Below are 20,083 nucleotides of genomic sequence, written 5' to 3'. Positions count from 1 at the left end.
TGCTCTCGGCCCGGACGCCAGTATGCACACATCATTACTGGTGACTCTATCGCTGCAATTATGAACATTAACTTTGAAGAAGGTATTAGCGACCATAATGTCGTTGTAGCTTCTGTGTCAGTGGAAGATTCAAAAAAAAAAAAAAAAAAACCCATAGAGTTTTCTTGTTTGGAAAAGCAAATAAATGTTCATTAATGAATATCTTCAGAGTCAGCTCCAAGCATTCACCTCGGGACACAAGGATATTGAGCATCTTTGGTCGCAGTTTAAACGTATTGTCCACCACGTGCTAGAGAAGTATGCGCCGAACAAAAATATACGGGAGGGAAAAGATCCACCCTGGTACAACAAATTTATTAGGAAGTTGCTGCGAAAGCAGAGAATTTAGCACAGTCGTTTTAAACGTAGTCACTGCCCCGTTGACAAACAGAAATTATGCCAAATGAAATTAGCTGTCAAAAGGTCAATGAGAGATTCTTTTAACAAATCTGAAAGCAGTATTTTATCTGCAGATTCTAAAAATAGTCCCAAAAATTTTGGTCTTACGTAAAATCTATGAACGCTACAAATAATTCAATACCTTCTCTTGCTGGCAGTACGCGTTATGTAACTGTCGATGATAAACAGAAGGCCGAAATTCTAAACCTAGGTTTCAAAAACTCGTTTACGGTAGATGACTGCTGCACCATTCCCCCTTTCAATTATCGAACAAGCGCAAGGATGGCTGACATATTATTTAGTGTATCTGGGATTGTAAAACAGTTAAGATCCTGAGACGCCAAGAAGGCATCTGGCCCAGACGGTATCCGCGTAAGATTTTATCTTGACTATGCTACAAATATAGCAACATTCTTATTCGACATCTTGTAAGTAGGCTGTTTATGTTTTCTCTATGTAAGTAGGCTGTTTATGTTTTCTTATTGGCAACGTTACGTAGCGCTCAATATGAAAATCACTGGCTGTGCTGTGTGCAGTCTGTGGCTAGTTTGTATTGTTGTCTGCCATTGTAGTGTTAGGCAGCTGGATGTGAACAGCGCGTAGCGTTGCGCAGTTGGTGGTGAGCCGCCAGCAGTGGTGGATGTGGGGAGAGAGATGGCGGAGGTTTGTAATTTGTCATGAACTGATATATATATTATGATTTGTGATGATATTAAGGTAAATACATTGTTTGCTCTCTATTAATATCTTTCATTTGCTAACTACCCCTATCAGTAGTTAGTGCCTTCAATAGTTTGAATCTTTTATTTAGCTGGCAGTAGTGGCGCTCGCTGTATTGCAGTAGCTTGAGCAGCGAAGATTTTTGTGAGGTAAGTGATTTGTGAAAGGTATAGTTTAATGTTTGTCAGGGCCATTCTTTAGTAGGGAGTTTTGAAAGTCAGATTGCGTTCCGCTAAAAATATTGTGTGTCAGCATAAGCACAGTCCTGTAGAATTGTTCAAAGGGGACGTTTCAATCTATAAGACGTCATTGGAACAGCGGAAAGTTCCACGATACTGGAAGAAGGCCCAGGTCACAGCAATCTATAAAAAGGGTAGAAAATCGGATGCACATAATTACCGGCCAATTTCAATGACATCGATCTGTTGTACAATCATGGAACATATTTTGTGTTCACACATAATGACCTTTCTAGACTCTGAGAAGCTCATCTGCAGAAGCCAGCACGGTTTTAGGAAACAGCGGTCATGCGAGACACAGCTGGCACTCTTCCTGCATGATATACAACAGGCTCTAGATACCGGCTCCCAGATTGATGCCATATTTCTCGACTTTCGAAAGGCGTTAGACTCAGTTCCGCACTGTCGCTTGCTCCAAAAAGTACCCGCCTACTGCCTGTCCGGTGACGTATGCGATGGTATAGATAGTTTTCTAATGGACAGAGAGCAGTATGTCGTCCTGAACGGGGTGAATTCACCAGAAACAAGCGGAACTTCAGGTGTGCTCCATGGCAGTGTATCAGGTCCACTGCTTTTTACGATTATATAAACGATCTGTTTGATGGTATTGACAGCGGCATTACACTGTTTGCCGATGATGCTGTAGTCGACAGGAAAACAGTATCACACGAAAGTTGTGAACAAATCAATGAGGATTTCCAGAATATAAATGTGTGGTGTAATGACTGGCACTTATCTCTCAATATTAGTAAGTGTAACCTACTGCGTATAACAAGGCAGAAAATCCCAATTAATGTACGGGAGAAAAAATGCCCAGTCTTTGGAAGAGGTAACATCCATCAAGTATCTGGGTGTGACTATTCGAAATAATCTCAAATGGAATGATCAGATTACTCAAGTAACGGCAAGGTGAACTCTAGATTGCGGTTTATTTTTCGAATCCTGAAGCGATGCAGTCCTTCAACAAAGGAAATTGCTTACAATACGTTAGTTCGTCCAGTCTTAGAGTACTGTTCGTCTGTATGGGATCCTAACCCGTTTGGTCTGATTCAAGAGATAGAGAAGGTCCAAAGAAGAGTGGCACGATTCGTGACTGGTACATTTAACCATCGCGAGAGCGTTACAAATCTCATAGAAAGTATGCAGTGGGACACACTTGCAGTTAGACGGCGCGCTAAGCGGAAGGGGCTGCTCACTAAATTCCGAAATCCGGTCTTCGCCGAGGATGTAGACCATATATCATTACCACCAACTTTCAAATCGCGCAATGATCGCCATTCAGAGATAAGGGAAATTAGAGCTCGTACTGAGGCGTTCAGACAGTCGTTTTTCCCTCGTGCGATCCGTGAGTGGAGCATACGGGGGGAAATATGACTGGCGCGTATTGTGCCCTCCGCCACACACCGCTTGGTGGGTAGCGGAGTATATATGCAGATGTAGATGTGCTGTGTCTCAGCTGCAGCAAAAGTAATTTTTCCCAATGGAAACCAAGGGTACACATTTGTAAATGTTCAATCATTTCATTATACGCAAGTTCTGCCAACAGTTGGGCATCACAATGAAAGTATCAGCAAGTGAATGTAGCAGCGCGCAGCAGCTCGTGACCACCAGAATACAGGGATCTAATTGGTTTGCTATATTCAACTGTATAACTGAATATTGTTATTCTGCGTGGTTATTATTGGGGCTGTCAGTATTTTATCTTGCTAGAAGCTTGCCTTGATACAGCTTGATACATATGAAGTGGCATATGGTACAAAAGTCGAGCGACGTACTAGCAGCTTATGGTGCAGTAAGTACCTTTTCCCGTGGGAGAGTCCACCAATTGTACTCAACTCGCTTCTGATTGATCGGCACAATCGGGTGTTAGGTGCCAAATCGCCTAACTTTTCTTATTAATTATTTATATACTTTTCATTGTATTTAACCCAGTTTTCAGTACGACAATCTCTCATGGTTAACCTACGAGTCTATCGTTTTTGTTTATTAAATTTCACTAGTTTTGAAAAACGTAAGAGTAATGATATTACAGCCGAAATGCTTCACCTTCGGGTCGCTTCGGCGCACCTGGGAGACGAAGTACTTAGGCTGCGCTAGTCCGACCGTTTGGGGTGTTCTTCAGAGCCGGACGTGTATATCTGTTACGGACGGGCATGTCGTATTCTACATCGGAAGTCGTCAGAAATGTTACCGTACTATTAAGAAATCTGTGTCCAGTTTTGTAGAAAACAGTGTAAAAACGAATATTTTAAAATATAAACAAACAGTATACATTAATGAGAGGTGTCGATTACCATTTTTGTCACTATTATAAAATTTGACCTTTGTAGACACAGAGACTAACGTGGGCAAATGGCATTCCACAAAAAAGCACAAGCACAGGTCAAGTTCGAGATAACAGCATAGTAGCCTTCGCCGAAAAGATCCCACGACCGACGAGCTGTCTTCTGCGCTGGTTCTGCGCACTATGGGACTCAAATTCTGAGGTCATCAGTCCGCTAGACCTTAGAACTACTGAAACCTAACTAGCGTAAGGACACCACACACATCCATACCCGAGGCAGGATTCGAACCTGCGAGCGTAGCGGTCGCCCGGTTCCAGACTGTAGCGCCTAGAACCGCTCGGCCACCCCGGCCGGATTTCTACGCTGGTGACATACCTTTAGGAGACGACAGGTTGATGGAAAGAAGGCTGTTTCTGTTGTGGTCTTCAGTCCAGAGACTGGTTTGATGCAGTTCTCCATGCTACTCTATCCTGTGCAAGCTTTTTCATCTCCAGTATCTACTGCAACCTACATACTTCTAAATCTGGTTGGCGTATTCATCTCTGTGTCTCCCTCTACAATTTTTACCCTCCACGCTTCCCTCCAGTACTAAATTGGTGATCCCTTGATGCCTCAGAACATCTCCTAGCAACTGATCCCTTCTTCTAGCCAAGTTGTGCGACAAATTTCTCTTCTCCCCAATTCTATTCAATACCTCCTCATTAACTATGTGATTTACCTATCTAATCTTCAGCCTTCTTCTGTAGCACCACATTTCCAAAGCTTCTATTCTCTTCTTGTGAAAACTATTTATCGTCTATGTTTCACTTTCATACATTTCTACACTCCATACAAATACTTCCAGAAACGACTTCCTGACACTTAAATCTATACTTGATGTTAACAATTTCTCTACTTCAGAAACGCTTTCCTTCCATTGCCTCTCTACCTCGATCATCATTGGTTATTTTGCTCCCCAAATAGCAAAACTCCTTTACTACTTTAAGTGCCTCACTTCCGAATCTAATTCCCTCAGCATCACCCGAATTAATTCGACTCCATTCCATTATCTTCATTTTGCTTTTGTTGATGTTCATCTGATATGCTCCTTTCAAGATATTGTTCATTTCGTTCAGCTGCTCGTCCAGGTCCTTTGCTGTATCTGATAGAATTAGTGCCATCGGCGAACCTTTTTCTCCATGGGTTTTAATTCCTACTCCAAATTTTTCTTGTGTTTCCTTTACTGCTTGCTCAATATACAGATGGAATAACATCGGGGATGGGCTACAACCCTGTCTCACTCTCTTCCCAACCACTGGTTCCCTTTCATGCCGCTCGAGTCTTATAACTGCCATCTGGTTTCTGTACGAATTGTAAATAGCCTTTCGCTGCCTGTATTTTAGCCCTGTAACCTTCAGAATTTGAAATAGGAGTATTCCAGGCAACATTGTCAAAAGCATTCAAATCTACAAATGCTAGAAACGTAGGTTTGCCTTTCCTTAATCTATCTTCTAAGATAAGTCGTAGGATCAGTATCAGTATAACGGTTAGGGACTCTTATTCTATCTCTACAGAGCTCTCCAGATTCCAGATCTGATTTCCAACACGACAACGTATAACTTAATAACATCCGCCTTTCGGCCAGACTTGGCTGTGAATGCTTGCCATCCTTTCCCAAATTGAAGGAATTTTTGGGCGGAAAACACTGTAGAAATGACAACGAACTGAGAGACAACTTGTGTGACTGTTTCAAGAACTTGGTCACAATAGAGTATGTACGATGAGCGTTCACTAAGTTATGAAAGACTTTTTTTTTTATTTTGAAAGTAGGTTGCTTTTATTCAGGATCCGAATACACCACAATTCCCCACTCTTTTGGGTACAAAATCCTTTTTTTCTCCGTTCAGTGAGACGGCCATATGCCATCTTGCTATGAGGACATGTACGGCCACATGGTACCAATCTACAGGTAGACTCCGAACTCAACGTCTTGCTGCGCAGTAACTTATCCGTCATCCACGTTCTGTTTCCCGTGGAATGTATTCTTCATTCGACCTAAGTCGGAAGGTACAAATGCGGATAGACTGCAGCCGTCTAGAACGAAATTAGTATTAATACTTCAACTCCTAATGGGCGATGATATATATCAACGGGGACAAGTGAAAATGTGTGCCCCGACCGGGACTCGAACCCGGGATCTCCTGCTAACATGGCAGACGCTCTATCCAACTGAGCCACCGAGGGCACAGATGACAGCTTGACTGCAGGGACTATCTCGCCCACGCCTTCCGTGAGACCCACATTCTCACCTTGTATGTCCACACATTACATTCATAGTGTCCGTACCCAACACACTCTTTACGCATGGAAAACATTCTTACCAAGTCCCGTAAGAGTTCGGGGAATATGTGTGTTGGGGTGGGACACTACGAATGTAGTGTGTGGACGTAGAAGGTGAGAATGTGGGTCTCACGGGAGGCGTGCGCGAGATAGTCCCTGCAGTCACGCTATCCTCTGTGTCCTCGGTGGCTCAGATGGATAGAGCGTCTGCCATGTAAGCAAGAGATCCCGGGTTTGAGTCCCGGTCGGGGCACACATTTTCACCTGTCCTCGTTGATATATATATATATCAACGCCAGTTAGCAGCTGAAGGTATTAATACAATTCTAATTTCGATAGAGTCGGAATGTGAGAGACCCGGGCTGTAGAGTGGATGAGGAAGAACAGTTCAATGAAGTTTTGTGAGCTCCTCTTGGGTCTGCCGACTTGTGTGAGACTTGACGACGTTATGGAGAAGTTCTTTTCCATTTTCGTGGCGACGAACAAGTTGAAGTCGTTTCTTCTGTTTCCTGATGGTCGCACGATACACTTCGGAGTTGGTCTTTACACCCTGAGGGAACACGTCAAACAGAATAACGCCTCCAATGTCCCAACTTTACCGGCTGATGGTGCGGCTGTGAATTTTTTCTTCGGACGATATGTAGTGTGGCGCCACACTGTGGTCTGCCGTTTTGTTTCCAGTTCGAGGTGACGAACACATGTTTCATCGCCTTTGACGATGGTTGAAAAAGAAAATATCACCATCAGCCTCGTATCGCGCAACCAGTTCCGCAGAAATGGTCCCTTGTTGCTCTTTATGATTTTCCGTTAGGCCGCGAGGAACTCAGTGGCCCCACATATTTCAGAACCCCAACTGGCGGGCGAGTGTGTCGGCACTACCAATAGAGACGCCCAGCTGAGCAGCGAGGTGTTTGATTTTGATCGGTCGACCTCCTCGAATGAGAGTGTCAGCGCGCACGTTCCAACGTTACAGGACTCGCAGCTGTGTGCGTCCGGCCGAGACGCGGGAGATCGAACGGGTTTGCGCGACCTCGCCGGGCTGATGTGCCCAGCGATTCACCGTGCTTTTGTTCACTGCCGTGTCTCCGTAGACATTCTTCAAACGCTTATGCAATCTGCGATGCTCTGGTTTTCCGCCTAAAGTAACTCAATGACAGCTCCCTGCTTGGAGCGCACCGCCGCTACAAACGCCAGTTTAAAGGCTACGTATAGCGCGGTCACCGATCAGAAATTCATGAAACTATGGGGACTAAAGCGGGAATATTCCACGAAGTCCCACAATAAATCCTGCCCTTTTTTTAAAAAAATAAAACTGGCCGAGAGAAAAATGTGTTGCTATACTTACGGAACGCTCCTCGTAGAAGGCATAGGAGAGCTACGACAGATTTTTTAAATTTGAACGGCGAGTACGTATAGATGCAATTACATCCAAATAAAATGTAAAGTAAATTTTCTTCAATTATCTTGAATAAAAATGTCTGCAGAAATAAATATTCTATATTTTTAGAAAGACAGACTTACGATGAGTGGTTGCAACAGGTGAAGTTTCTCAAGTGCCCTACCACCTCACTAGGTTAATTTAAATTACTACTGTCACTGAGCTGCTGATTTGCCTGACCGTGAGTGGTGTTAGCAGCGCGTATCGACATATCCCCTCTATTACTTCCCAGTCGTTGTCTGTTATAAGGGAGTTCGGCTCGAGACTTCGGGTCTGCCAGTCAGTTGGAACGTATCTGGAGTGCAGTTCGGACCTGCCAGTCGTGGAGTTGTAATGTGGAACTAGTGCAGTCGGGTTGGAGCCGTGAGGTGTGCGTGGACATGGCTCGCCCGACCATTGCCGCCACGCATCACTTGAGCCGGGCCACGGTCTTGGTGGATCATCGGTCGGTCGTCCTACCGGACGACGCTTTTTGGCTCGCCCATCGTTCATGAGTCGGCTGTGTGTGTGTGTGTGTGTGTGTGTGTGTGTGTGTGCATCGACTACAGATTTGTCTTCGTGTGTGCTTAGTTATTGTTGGGTATTGTTCAGGTCTTCATGCAGTGTTTGTCAGGTTGTGTGTGTAGTTGGTGTTATTTCCACTGACGACTATTTTTGATGTTGTCGGCACTCTGAGGGCAGTCGGTCCGTTGGTGCGGACCAGGAAAGTTATCTCAACGCGGTGCAGTCGGCTGGGTCCGCTGGCGATCCCTGCGCAGTGTTGGAGCGTGTGTGGAGCTCAAAATGGCTCTGAGCACTATGGGACTTAACATCTATGGTCATCAGTCCACTAGAACTTACAACTACTTAAACCTAACTAACCTAAGGACATCAAAATAAAATTATAAACAGCCGACCAGTTGCAATGGATAAAGAAACCTTTACCTAGGTTTCAACAAATTTAAATTTGTCTTCTTCAGAAGGCGGCAATTTTACATTCGTATGGACTGATGTATCATCGACGTTTTTACAAATGTCTGCATAGATCCATTTGTCCAAATTAAAATATAGCCCTAAAAATAGGGTTTGTCATGTAAATATAAATTAGTACATGGATGTTGCAGAGCTCACAAGCGACTCCCTTTTATTAGGGCTATATTTTAATTTGGACAAATGGATCTATGCAGACATTTGTAAAAACGGCGATGATACATCAGTCCATACTAATGTAAAATTGCCACCTTCTGAAGAAGACAAATTTAAATTTGTTGAAACCTAGGTAAAGATTTCTTTATCCATTGCAACTGGTCGGCTGTTTATAATTTTATTACGTGGAACCGTTTCTGTTGTGCAGCTGTGTTTAAAATACTAAGGACATCACATGGCAGAGAAAACCCCGGAACCCGCCGGGAATCGAACCCGGGAACCCGGGCGCGGGAAGCGAGAACGCTACCGCACGACCACGAGCTACGGACTGTGTGGAGCTGTCCGATTGCTACGAACTTAGTAGTTCACCGACCCAGTACGTCAAAGTTGAGTAGTGGTTTCAACTACCCAAGCCATGTCCATTCATGTTGTGTGGTTCGTTTCAGTGGTTCGCTGTTGGAGAGGTTTTCCTGTGAGCAACACCGAGCACCGAGTGTTTCTATTGCTGAAATTTAGCCACCGTGCTGTGCAATTAACTATATTGGTTGACTACAAGTGCGCCAGCGGAATTTTCTGCCTTGTGGGCGTTAGTGTTCCGGTTACCTGCCCTGGCCACTAACGTAATTTCAGGCAGCGTCCTTCCCTCACCCGTTGTCGCTGTCCAACATGGTGTGTAGATGGCTAATACATATTTCATTAAGGATAATCGCATTCGTAATTTTTGTGTTTGGGTTCTCATGTACCGATTGGTGGCAAGCAAGTCGTTTTTTCGGTTGGTTCGTGGACGTCCCTGGTTGGGTTCCGACGGATCAAGTGTAGTTGGTCTCACCACCTGTCTCACGTAAGTGAACGAGGGCAGACCGACCAGCCTGGAGGCTCTGAGTGCTGTTTTCCTTATTGTCCTCCTCACCGGTGGTTAAGTGTCTTTATAATTTATCATAGCCAATGATTTAAAAAAATCTTGTTTTTACAGATTTTATATATTTTAGAATTTTGGAAAATTAACTGTGGACCTTCAGCCACTTAAACCCTTAACCTAAAAAAAAAAAAAAAAAAATACGTTCTTGCTGCCTTTGAAAGGTTATGGTAATTTATTTTAAAATCTTGAAAATTTTATTGTGGTTCTTTAGCCGATTGTATTGCTTATTTATGTTTGTCTATTCTTCCTTGCCTTGAGGCTCTCAGCCTCGCTATTTCTTTTTTTTTTTTTTTGCAATATTATCTGCATGTTTTTACCACTTGAGATTTACCTTGTTGCTTTAAGATTTCTTGTTTGGAGGCCTTCAGCCGTGAAATAATTGCCTTTTAAAACCCGTAGTTTTAAAGGTTCGACCATGTGCCGTTTTGGTTTAAAGGTATTATTAAATTACAATTAATTTACAATTTTGAGTGAAACTGACCAACGCCTTATTTAGCCCTTTCCACAATCCTAATCACCTGTTCTGGCCAGCGGTGTTAGCGGGTGTCTCAGCGTTTTAAATGAATCCACCTGACGACAAAAAATGTTTTTATGTGTCAATCTTTGTGATTCATAGTCTGCGGGACCTCGGCCGTTCACTCACGTAATAAAACGAAGCACCTGCAACCGTCTCGTTTTAATGTTATTTTATTTTACTGAAAGCAGTTTCGGTTACTCAATACACCATCTTCAGATCTTAACTGACGCTGATGGGTGAACTCCAACTGCATACACAACTCTCTCAGCGTCAGTTAAGCTATAGGATGGTGTGTTTGGTCACCGAAACTGCTTGTAATATAATAAAATAACATCAAAACGACGGCTGCAGGTGTTTCGTTTCATTACGAATAGAAAATGTGTAGTACAAATGTTCACATATTTGAATTGCTACATGTACGTCGAGTGTTCTACCGGGCGATGGTGTGAAACCGACCGTACCTTACTTTCTGGGAGTCAAAGGACGGCTGTTTCTTATTTATTCCCGCGCTGGTTTGCTACCTCCATTTCATTGCGCTTACGTGTTTTGGAGAGCGAACACGCCCTGGCTGAACGCAGAGGCAGTGGAGTGGCTCTTGACAGAACTGAACGCAGATGACATCACTCGGCGCTGAGTCCCCGGCAACCGCTGATCGCTACACCCTGCACAGTGAGCACCGTCGTGACGTCAGCCGCCTACACGTGCTCGCTTCTGCTCGCCTCTGAATGCGTCAGATGTTCTTTACATTCACGGAGGCGGAAGCTCCGCCTAATTCCAGGCGGTAAGCCGATCGACAAACTTCCGGGAAGCCAAACACGCAGACAGAGTCAATATTATTTTTACGCTAATGCCATTATCGATTACAACAGGGCCTGCTGTTCGCGTACACCAAATTTATATTCGTGCTTGCAAGGATTAGAAGCGAATTCTGGTTTCCAGTTTACAGTGGGAGTAAAACCAGAAATAGCAAGATTTATCTGTCGCTGTAGTCGCTAGAGTTGCGGGAAGACACCAACTGACGTCAAACACACCTTGCAGGTGTTAGCCATGATTGACCTCCAAACTTCTACACAGTAACAATGACTGATATCATCATCCATTTGGTAATCAGCTCTGGATAAAGCCCTCCTCCAGACTTTATAACGCTTTACGGACTCCAGAGATACTCATTAATCTTTCCCACGTAGTTATTGTTGCTGTTGTTGTTGTGGCTGCTGCTTTGATATTCAGTTGAAAGACTGATCCACATTTCTACTCAATACCCTATGCTAGTTTCTTCATGTCTCCAATGCACATCAATTTGCACCTGCTTACAGCATTCAAGGCATGGTGTGCCTCTCCACACACTTCCATTTCTTACTAAACTGGCTATTCTATGCTTTGGGTGTATCCTGTCAGGCATTCGCTTGTTTAATCAAGTTGTCCCATACATTTCCTTTCTCCCCAGTTCGATTCAGTACCTAATCATCAGTTATTCGAACTGCACCTTTAATCTCCAGCTTTCTCAATAGAACGATAAACCAGTCCAAAGTTTGCGAATTATACTTTTTTTTATTCACTCGATGATTAGTTTCGGGCCGAGACTAATTTTCATACCATCGTAACATAGTTAAAATGGCATTTCGAAAGATGTGAAAACCATGTCAAAAACGTGCAATGAACAGTTACGGCGCATTGAGATAACTACTGCTTTCTTCCGTAGCACCACATTTGAAAAGTTTCTATTCTCTTTTTGTACAAACTATGGTCCGTGGTTCAGTTTCGCCCAAGGCTGCACTCCACAAAAATATAAAAATACCTTAAGATGAAATTTCCTATCATTTAATTGTATGTTAGATATTAACAAATTCCTCTTTTTCAGAAATTATTTTCTTGTCTAGCCAGTTTGCATACTATATCCCGTATACTTCGGCCATTATCAGTTATTTTATTGCCCAAGCATCAGAAATCTACAACCTATATTGTCGGACTACCTTAATACTGTCAGCATCACCTGATTCAAATCGACAACATTCAATAACGTTTATTTAACTTTTGTTTGCATTCATAGTTTAACATCTTTTCAACTTCCTGTTGAAATCCTCTTGCAAGTCCTTCGCCGTCTCTGACACCAAAGTCATCGACAGACGGTAGTTTATTTATTCATTAGCGAGTGAGATAGCGCAGTTTTTAGTAAATTGGATTCACGTTCTGGGGGCGACGATTCAAACTCGTGTCTTGCCCTACAGACTTAGGTTTTCCACGATTTCCCTAAATCACTTAAGTCACACGGCGTGATGGTTTCTTTGTAAGGGAGTGGCTGATTTCCTTACCCATCTTCACTTATTTCGGCCTTGTGCTCCGTCTTTAATAACATCTGTGTGGATGGGACGTTAAACACCAATCTTCGTTTCTCCCTTTTTTTTTTATTTCTTCTCCCCGAACTCAAGTCCCCTTTCCAGATTTCCCTTTGGTTTCTTTTACCACTTCCTCAGTGCATATGATGAATGACATCGGCGAGAGCCAACAATCCTCACTCCATTCTCTATCAATTCACGCCCTTGTATTCGTGTTACTGCAGTCAGGTTTTTGTGCAGGTTGTAGGTAATTCCGTATTTTATCGCTGTTGCCTTCGGGATTTCAAATAGTTTATTCCAGTCAAAATTGCCAAAACCATTATCTAAATCTATTTGCCTTTCTTCAACCTATCTTTTAAGACAAGCCATACGGTTATAGGGTCTCGCATATTGTTGCACTTCTCCGGAGCCTAAACCACACTGCGGCGTGGTTGGCTACTGCCAAACTTCCATTCCTCTGTAAATAATTTTTTGTCAGTATTTTACAATCATTACTTTCTGAGCTAATTGTTAGGTAATATTTACACCTATCAGCACCCGCTATCTTTCGAATTTGATTTACTACATTCTTCTTGAAATTTGATGGAAATTCGTCTGTCTAATATATCTTGCACAGCGAGCTGAATACTTTTTCACGGTTCCCTGTGTCAATGATCCCAATAATTAAGAAAGAATGTCATTTATTTCACGGACTTTGTTTCCTTTTAGGTTCTTGAGTGTTCTGTCGAAACTTTCTCTCAATATCAGACCTCCCATCTTGCACTTTGGCCTGTTTCATTTGCAGCGACTTGTGTCAGTTAAATTCTGTCTCTGTCGTTTTATGCCAGAACTTCTACTGCGCCTTGTCTTTTTGAGTATTTCATCCTCTGGAGCCCTCACTATTTCAACTCTGAACCTTCGTCATCTATTACGTCCCTTTCCATTGATTCAGTCTTGTCTAATGCTGCCTTCGAAACGCAAAAATTTCTGTTTCTTTGAAAAAATCAGATGTCACATCTCGTTTATTCCCTTCCATTAGTTCATCGAGTCATATTGTTTTTCTTGTCTCATGCAGTCCTGCATGTAACTTCTGTATGTCATCTGTCACACATGCCTTATAAATTTGATTTGCATTACTTTTGTAACTATTCCATCCACTTCAGTCTATTCTGGTACATTTATTTGGTTCTTGTGTCCCTCCTAGTAAAGTTGTTGTCCGGGCACGAAAATAATTGATGATGGTGGAAATAGCGCGGATATACGAGGTGTGACAGTAAAGTAATGAGACTGATTTTCTTTGCAAGATGTGGCAACCCTGCAGTCTTGCGTAGGTACAATATCTTTGACCTTGGTCTATAATCTGCTTCTAGTCCAAGCAGCACATCGATGCAACCGCTCAGTCATGAGTTGTGCTGTAATAAGTTAACATGTGTTTGTGTCTATCGCCACGGAAATGGAACCGTATAATATTGCGCATCGGTATGACATTTCTTTTTGCGTTAAATTGGGTGAAAACGCGACGACAACGTACGGTAAGCTTCAGAAGGCTTTTGGAGAGGAGGTTATGTCAAGAGCTCAAGTTTTTCGTTGGCCTAAAATGTTTAGTGAAGGCAGAACGAATGTTGAAGATGAAGAGCGCATTGGATGACCATCACCCTCACAGACGGATGTGAACTCGGCCAAGGTGCATGAACTCGTACGATCTGATCGAAGACTATCCATGAAAATGATTGCAGAAGAACTGAACATCAATCGAGAAACGGTTCGTCTAACAATAACTTAAGATCTTGGTATGAGAAATATTTGTGCAAAAATGGTCTCCAAAAATCTCACACCACAACAGTGAGAAACATGGAAAAATGTGGAAGCCGCTCTGCTAGAGCGAAAGGAAATCAATCCAGAATTGTTGAGCAGTGTTATCATTAGTGATGAAGGTTGGTTTTTTCAGTACGATCCAGAGACAAAATGCCAGAGTTTGCAATGGTGCTCAAATCACCCGGGTCGGCCGGAGTGGCCGTGCGGTTCTAGGCGCTACTGTCTGGAGCCGAGCGACCGCTACGGTCGCAGGTTCGAATCCTGCCTCGGGCATGGATGTGTGTGATGTCCTTAGGTTAGTTAGGTTTAAGTAGTTCTAAGTTCTAGGCGACTGATGACCTTAGAAGTTACGTCGCATAGTGCTCAGAGCCACTTGAACCATTTTGAATCAAATCACCCAGACCAAGAAAAAGCTCGCATGTCAAAGTCAAAAGTGAAATGTATGCTTGTGTGCTTCTTTGATTTCAAGAAAATTGTTCATAAAGAGTGGGTGCCTCCTGGACAAACAGTTAACAACCTTCATTACTACAAAGAAATTTTAGAAAGACTTCGAAAAAGAGCTCTTCGTGTCAATGCCAACATTGCTGATAATTGGATTCTGCATCACGATAATGCGCCATCCCATGCTGCTCTGTCAGTACAGCAATTTTTAACCTCAAAACAAATTCCAGTACTGCCACAACCACCTTATTCACTAGATATCGCTCCGTGCGACATTTTTCTATTTCCAAGAGTCAAAACGGCAGCCAAGGGACACCATTTTCAAACAACACAAGATGTCCAAAAAGCTGTGACGGGGGTCTTGGAGGATATTACAGAAGATGAATTCCAGAAATATTACCATCAATGGTAGAAGCGCTGGAAAAAATGTGTACAATCAGAAGGGAACTGGTTTGAAGGAGTCAACCATAAACTTGACTAAAACGGTAAGCAACATTTTTTTTTCACATCAGTCTAATTACTTTATTGTCGCACCTCGTATACTCAGGTGACAAGTCATGGGATTGCGATGTACACAATCTATACATCGGCATTACATTGACGGAGCTGTCAGTTGCACTCAAGTGAATTAAATGAAAAGGTTTCCGGCGCGATTATAGTTGCTCGGAGGGAATTAACGGATTTTGAACGGGGGATGGTAGTTGCTGCTTGACGCAACGGACATTCCATTTCGTGAATCTTTAGGGAATTCAGTATTCCGAGATCAACAGTGTCAATAGAGTGTCGAGAATACCAAATTTCAGGCATTACCTCTCACTTCTGACAACGCAGTAGCCTACGGCCTTCACTTAATGATTGAGAGCAGTGGCGTTTGCGTAGAACTGTCAGTGCTAACAGACAAGCAACACCGCGTGAAATAATCGCACAAATCAATGTGGGACGTGAATGACGTACTCCAAGAACATGACCCTTATATAGACAATAATCCCAATCAACAACCAACATAGAGAGGTCACGCAAATACCAGCAGTATCATCGCTATCACAGTCGCCAATGTAAATGCATTACCCAACGTAAAAGAATAGATAGTCATAGACGGAACTAGACATACGAGGTGCGGCTAGAAAAAAACCGGACTGATGCTGGAAAAAACATTTATTTGCAATTATTTACAATTTCATGTTATCTCCTTCAATGTACTCTCCTCCTCGGTCTCTACACCGCTCCATACGAATTTTCCACTGTTCATAGCAATGCTGCAGATCATTTTCGGTAAGTCCATACATTACTTCCGTCGCTTTTTCTTTTACTGCTTCAACAGTCTCAAATCTAGTTCCTTTCAAAGCTGACTTGACTTTAGGGAACGGAAGAAAGTCACAGGGGGCCAAATCAGGTGAGTAGGGTGGATGATTTAAGATGGGAATGTTGTGTTTTGCCAAAAAGTCTTCACTGACAACGCACTGTGAGCTGGGGCATTGTCTTGGTGAAGGATCCATGACTTTTTTTCTCCACAAATCGTTCCGTTTTCTCACGTAGGGTAGCCAGGACGCTAATGTAGTAATGCTGATTCACTGTTTGTCCCTCTGGTACCCAATCAATGTGCACAATCCCTTTGATGTCAAAAAAAACAATCATCATTGCCTTGAATTTCGATTTTGACATTCGTGCTTTTTTTTGTCGTGGGGAACCAGGAGTTTTCCAATGCATCGATTGGCGTTTAGTTTCTGGATCGTAAGTAAAAAACTACGATTCATCGCAAGTAATAACATTTTGTAAGAAGGTGGGATCACTTTCAATGTTTTCCAGGATGTCAGAACAAATCATTCTTCGGCGTTCCTTCTGTTCAATTGTGAGACACTTTGGAACCATTTTTGAACACACTTTGTTCATGTTGAAACTTTCATGAAGAATCTGCCTAACACTTTCCTTGTCAACTCCTGTTAACTCAGACACTGCTCTGATTGTTAAACGGCGATCTTGTCGAACAAGTTTACCGATTTTTTCAATGTTTGCATCAGTTTTTGCTGACAATGGTCTGCCAGTGCGAGTGTCATCACTGGTGTCTTCGCGGCCGTCTTTAAATCGTTTAAACCACTCAAACACTTGTGTTCGCGATAAACAATCATCGCCGTACACTTGTTGTAACATTACAAACGTTTGACTTGCAGATTTTCCTAGTTTGAAACAAAATTTGATGTTAACACGCTGTTCTTTCTGTACACTCAACATTTTCCGACGCACAGACGAAACGTCAACTACTTAAAACAGCCGCCACGGGCAGACTGAGTGCAGGAGGCAGATGAAACTCGAGCAGTAGGCGGAGCGAGAGTCACGTGACAGGCCACGCGACTTTCAGCCTTATTGCATTCGTTTTATTGTTTCACCAGTACTAGTCCGGTTTTTTTCTAGCCACACCTCGTAGTGAGCACAATGTAATCATAACAGACAAAGATGCATAACACAATACACCAACGCACCACTTTCACAAGGCTTACTGGGAAAAAGTAAAACAAACAGTTGTAGACTTTGTTACATATAGTAGAGGGATCGATTGGCTACAAAGCCCGCGTTCGTCCACGTTAATCCAATACGCACAGAAGTCAACCATACCAACAGAAGATGCCAAATTTACACAAAAGAAGCCATGGTCAAACACACTAACGAAACTTCGCAAGCAATCTAGAGACAAACGTAAGTGGTACCAGCGTGCCATGACAGCCAGAGAAAGAGAAGTGCGAAAGTGAGACTTAGACAATACAGAGAAGCGAAAGAGGCACACAAAAACGAACTCGTTAGAACCAGACAGGAACAATGAGACAGACACGTATAACCTCAGCTACACACAGTCATCTGGGATGAACTTTTCAAAGTCTTAACAGAACGGGTAAAGGCCCCACATGTTCTAGCAACTCTGCGAAAAGCGGACGGTACGGTAACTAAGGGATGGTGGAGGTCGGCTTAATACTTGCTAAACAAACTCCTTCCCGATGACGATCCACTGAAGCACTGCATGCAGAAATGGGTCAAAAGATGCATGAAGTTTACCAAGACAAAAGACACACGAGGCACTTCACGCGTGAGGAAGTTGCTTGTGCTATTGCAAACTCAAATCCAAGAAGGCTAAAGGCAATGACGGTATACACTCAGAGATACTCAAAAGTGCCGCACCTCAAACTGTAAAGTACACGACAGATCCAATAAATGAAGCGCTAAGACTAGGACAGTGAATGCAGTGATAATCAAAAAATCGAAAGATAAAGACCCTGCTAATGCTAAAACGTACAGGCCTGTTTACCTCATCAACACCTTGGCTAAGGTCCAGGAGCGGTTAGCGTGCAATAGGCTGCAGTCGGATGGACAACAGGCCGGTCTTGGTCCAAATCAGTATGCCTCTGAAGAGAAAAAGTTAATAGCTGATGCTTTAAATAAGACAGCAGAAAACATACAAAATACTAGCACAAAATATGCAACAACCATACTCATTTGTATATCAGGGGCATTTGATAATTCATGGTGGCCGGTTATGTTCGTTCGTCTCAAGGAGTTACGGGCACCTAAGGCCCTATGCAATTGTCTCTCTATTGTAGGGACAGGATGGTGGAATGGCAAGCAGGCAATCAAAAAGTGGTCAATAGAATCACCAAGCGCTGTCCGAAAGGGCCAATCTGTGGCCTTGTCTTATGGGACGTCGCTTTCGAGCTCCTACTCAACAAGCTTGATGGGGGCAACTGTGCAAACGGAGTGGCTGCCTAAGCGGACAACCTCTTGGTGGCAGTCGTTTCGCACTCAAGAGAACACAAATCCACTCACCTTCTTACGGATATCAACAAGTGGTGCAACAACAATAAACGACAAATAGCCCTCAATGAAACTGTTTACATTTTACTCAAAGGATCGCTCGCGCGAGGCCCGATCATAAAAATTACACAACACAAACGTACACAGACAACATACAACACGGTACCTCAGCTTGCATCTGGACGAACCACTGACTTTTAACGATCATATAAAAATAATGAGCAACAAAGCAACCAAGATAATGCACAACTTGCAGGCTGAACACAAGTCATTACAGACTGCCACTAAGAACACTTAGGACATGTCAGTGCGCGCTGTTAGAGTCCGTAGTTTGTTCTTCGGTCAGTACTTGGGCCCACAGGCTACGTCTGTCAACAACAAGGAACACCGTAAGAAAGGAACAAAGAAGCGCTATGGTGAGGGGTCTTTGGAACAACGTAGCGGAAGCGTTATGTGTGCTCCTCGGAACATTTCCGATCGATCTAACCATCAGACTAAAGACAGCAATATACTGGTTAAAGGTAGGGAGACACGACAGGGCGACACAGTACAGGACAGGATTTCAATGAGAGGCGCCAACTTATCAAATGGAGAGTGGACACATGGCAGAGGGAATGGAACACGGGCGACAAGGGCCGTAAGGTCTGCCAATTTTTCCTGGACATGGTGAATTTTCTGATTGGTCACGGCCCGTACGCAGTGCATTTACATCGTGTGGGAGTCAACCAAGGTGACACCTGCAAATGTAGGGAATATGGATCTCCCGAACGTAAAGTATTTCACTGTCCACTAAACACTAACGTAGCAAAACCAACACAACTACAGCTACACACGGTGGCCGATATGAAGACCGAAGGCACATTGGACGAAATGAATACTGACAAATGAAGTCCCCCAGACACTCCAAAAGGTATACAACCAGACAAGGTCATACCACAAGTTGCGACGACACTAAAATACTCGGGAGACGGGACCGCGGGAAAATACCAACACTGACACGGATAAAGACAGAGACGCAATGCAAATTACGAACACAAACAACAGCAACAATACATCCTAGAAGTAACAAAACTATGACATCAACGCTGTAATAAGACGATCACAGACATTCAGTAATGCACTCAACTTTTCACAATACCTAGAAGATGGTAGATATATTTAGTGTTAGTAATGTAGTATTGAAATGGAGCGAGCAAGGAATGGATAGCTCCAATAAATTTTCCGAGTCCTCCATCCCTTGCTGGGTTGATGGGGAAATCGTTATTGTTTCAACAGTTCTAAATTTCAGACATTAAAAATTTTACTAAATCCTTAAATTTAACAACCACCATTTTGGCATATCAGCCCCATCCCAATCCACAGAAGTTTAAGAGTAGAATCTAGCTATAATCAAAAAGCACTTACCTTTCTCTCTTCTTGCTTATTTTATGTTATCATCATCACTTCCCAAACACATATAAGAAAATTGTATCCAACATGAATGATAATAGTAAGAAAAATAATTGTTAATCAAATCTGATAATATCCAATAGTATACAAGAGCAAATAGCGAGACATTACGAATCCACGTGGCAGGGACGGGCAACATCGAGGGTGGCCGAAAGCTAACTAACTTACGGCCACTCACGATGGATAAGATAGCAGCAAACCTTGTTGGTGTATCACAAAAGTATTTTTTGTGGTAGAAGAGGAACCAGCCATATAACCATACGCG

The 20,083-nt window shown here is 43.0% G+C and overlaps 1 protein-coding gene and 1 non-coding gene across 2 annotated transcripts in view; one reads left to right on the top strand and one right to left on the bottom strand.

Annotated features, from left to right (window-relative positions):
* LOC126416851 (uncharacterized) overlaps nucleotides 1-20,083 on the top strand; it is a 1,707,974-nt gene that overhangs the window by 1,222,803 nt on the left and 465,088 nt on the right. The gene's annotated exons all lie outside the window — the stretch shown is intronic.
* On the bottom strand, nucleotides 5,832-5,906 carry Trnat-ugu (transfer RNA threonine (anticodon UGU)). The gene has a single exon. It is a non-coding gene; the product is annotated as a tRNA-Thr (tRNA).

Source organism: Schistocerca serialis, chromosome 8, assembly GCF_023864345.2.
Source record: "Schistocerca serialis cubense isolate TAMUIC-IGC-003099 chromosome 8, iqSchSeri2.2, whole genome shotgun sequence".
Taxonomy (NCBI): domain Eukaryota; kingdom Metazoa; phylum Arthropoda; class Insecta; order Orthoptera; family Acrididae; genus Schistocerca; species Schistocerca serialis.
Note: the sequence above shows the minus strand (reverse complement) of the source record. Positions and strands in the feature narration are given on the sequence as shown.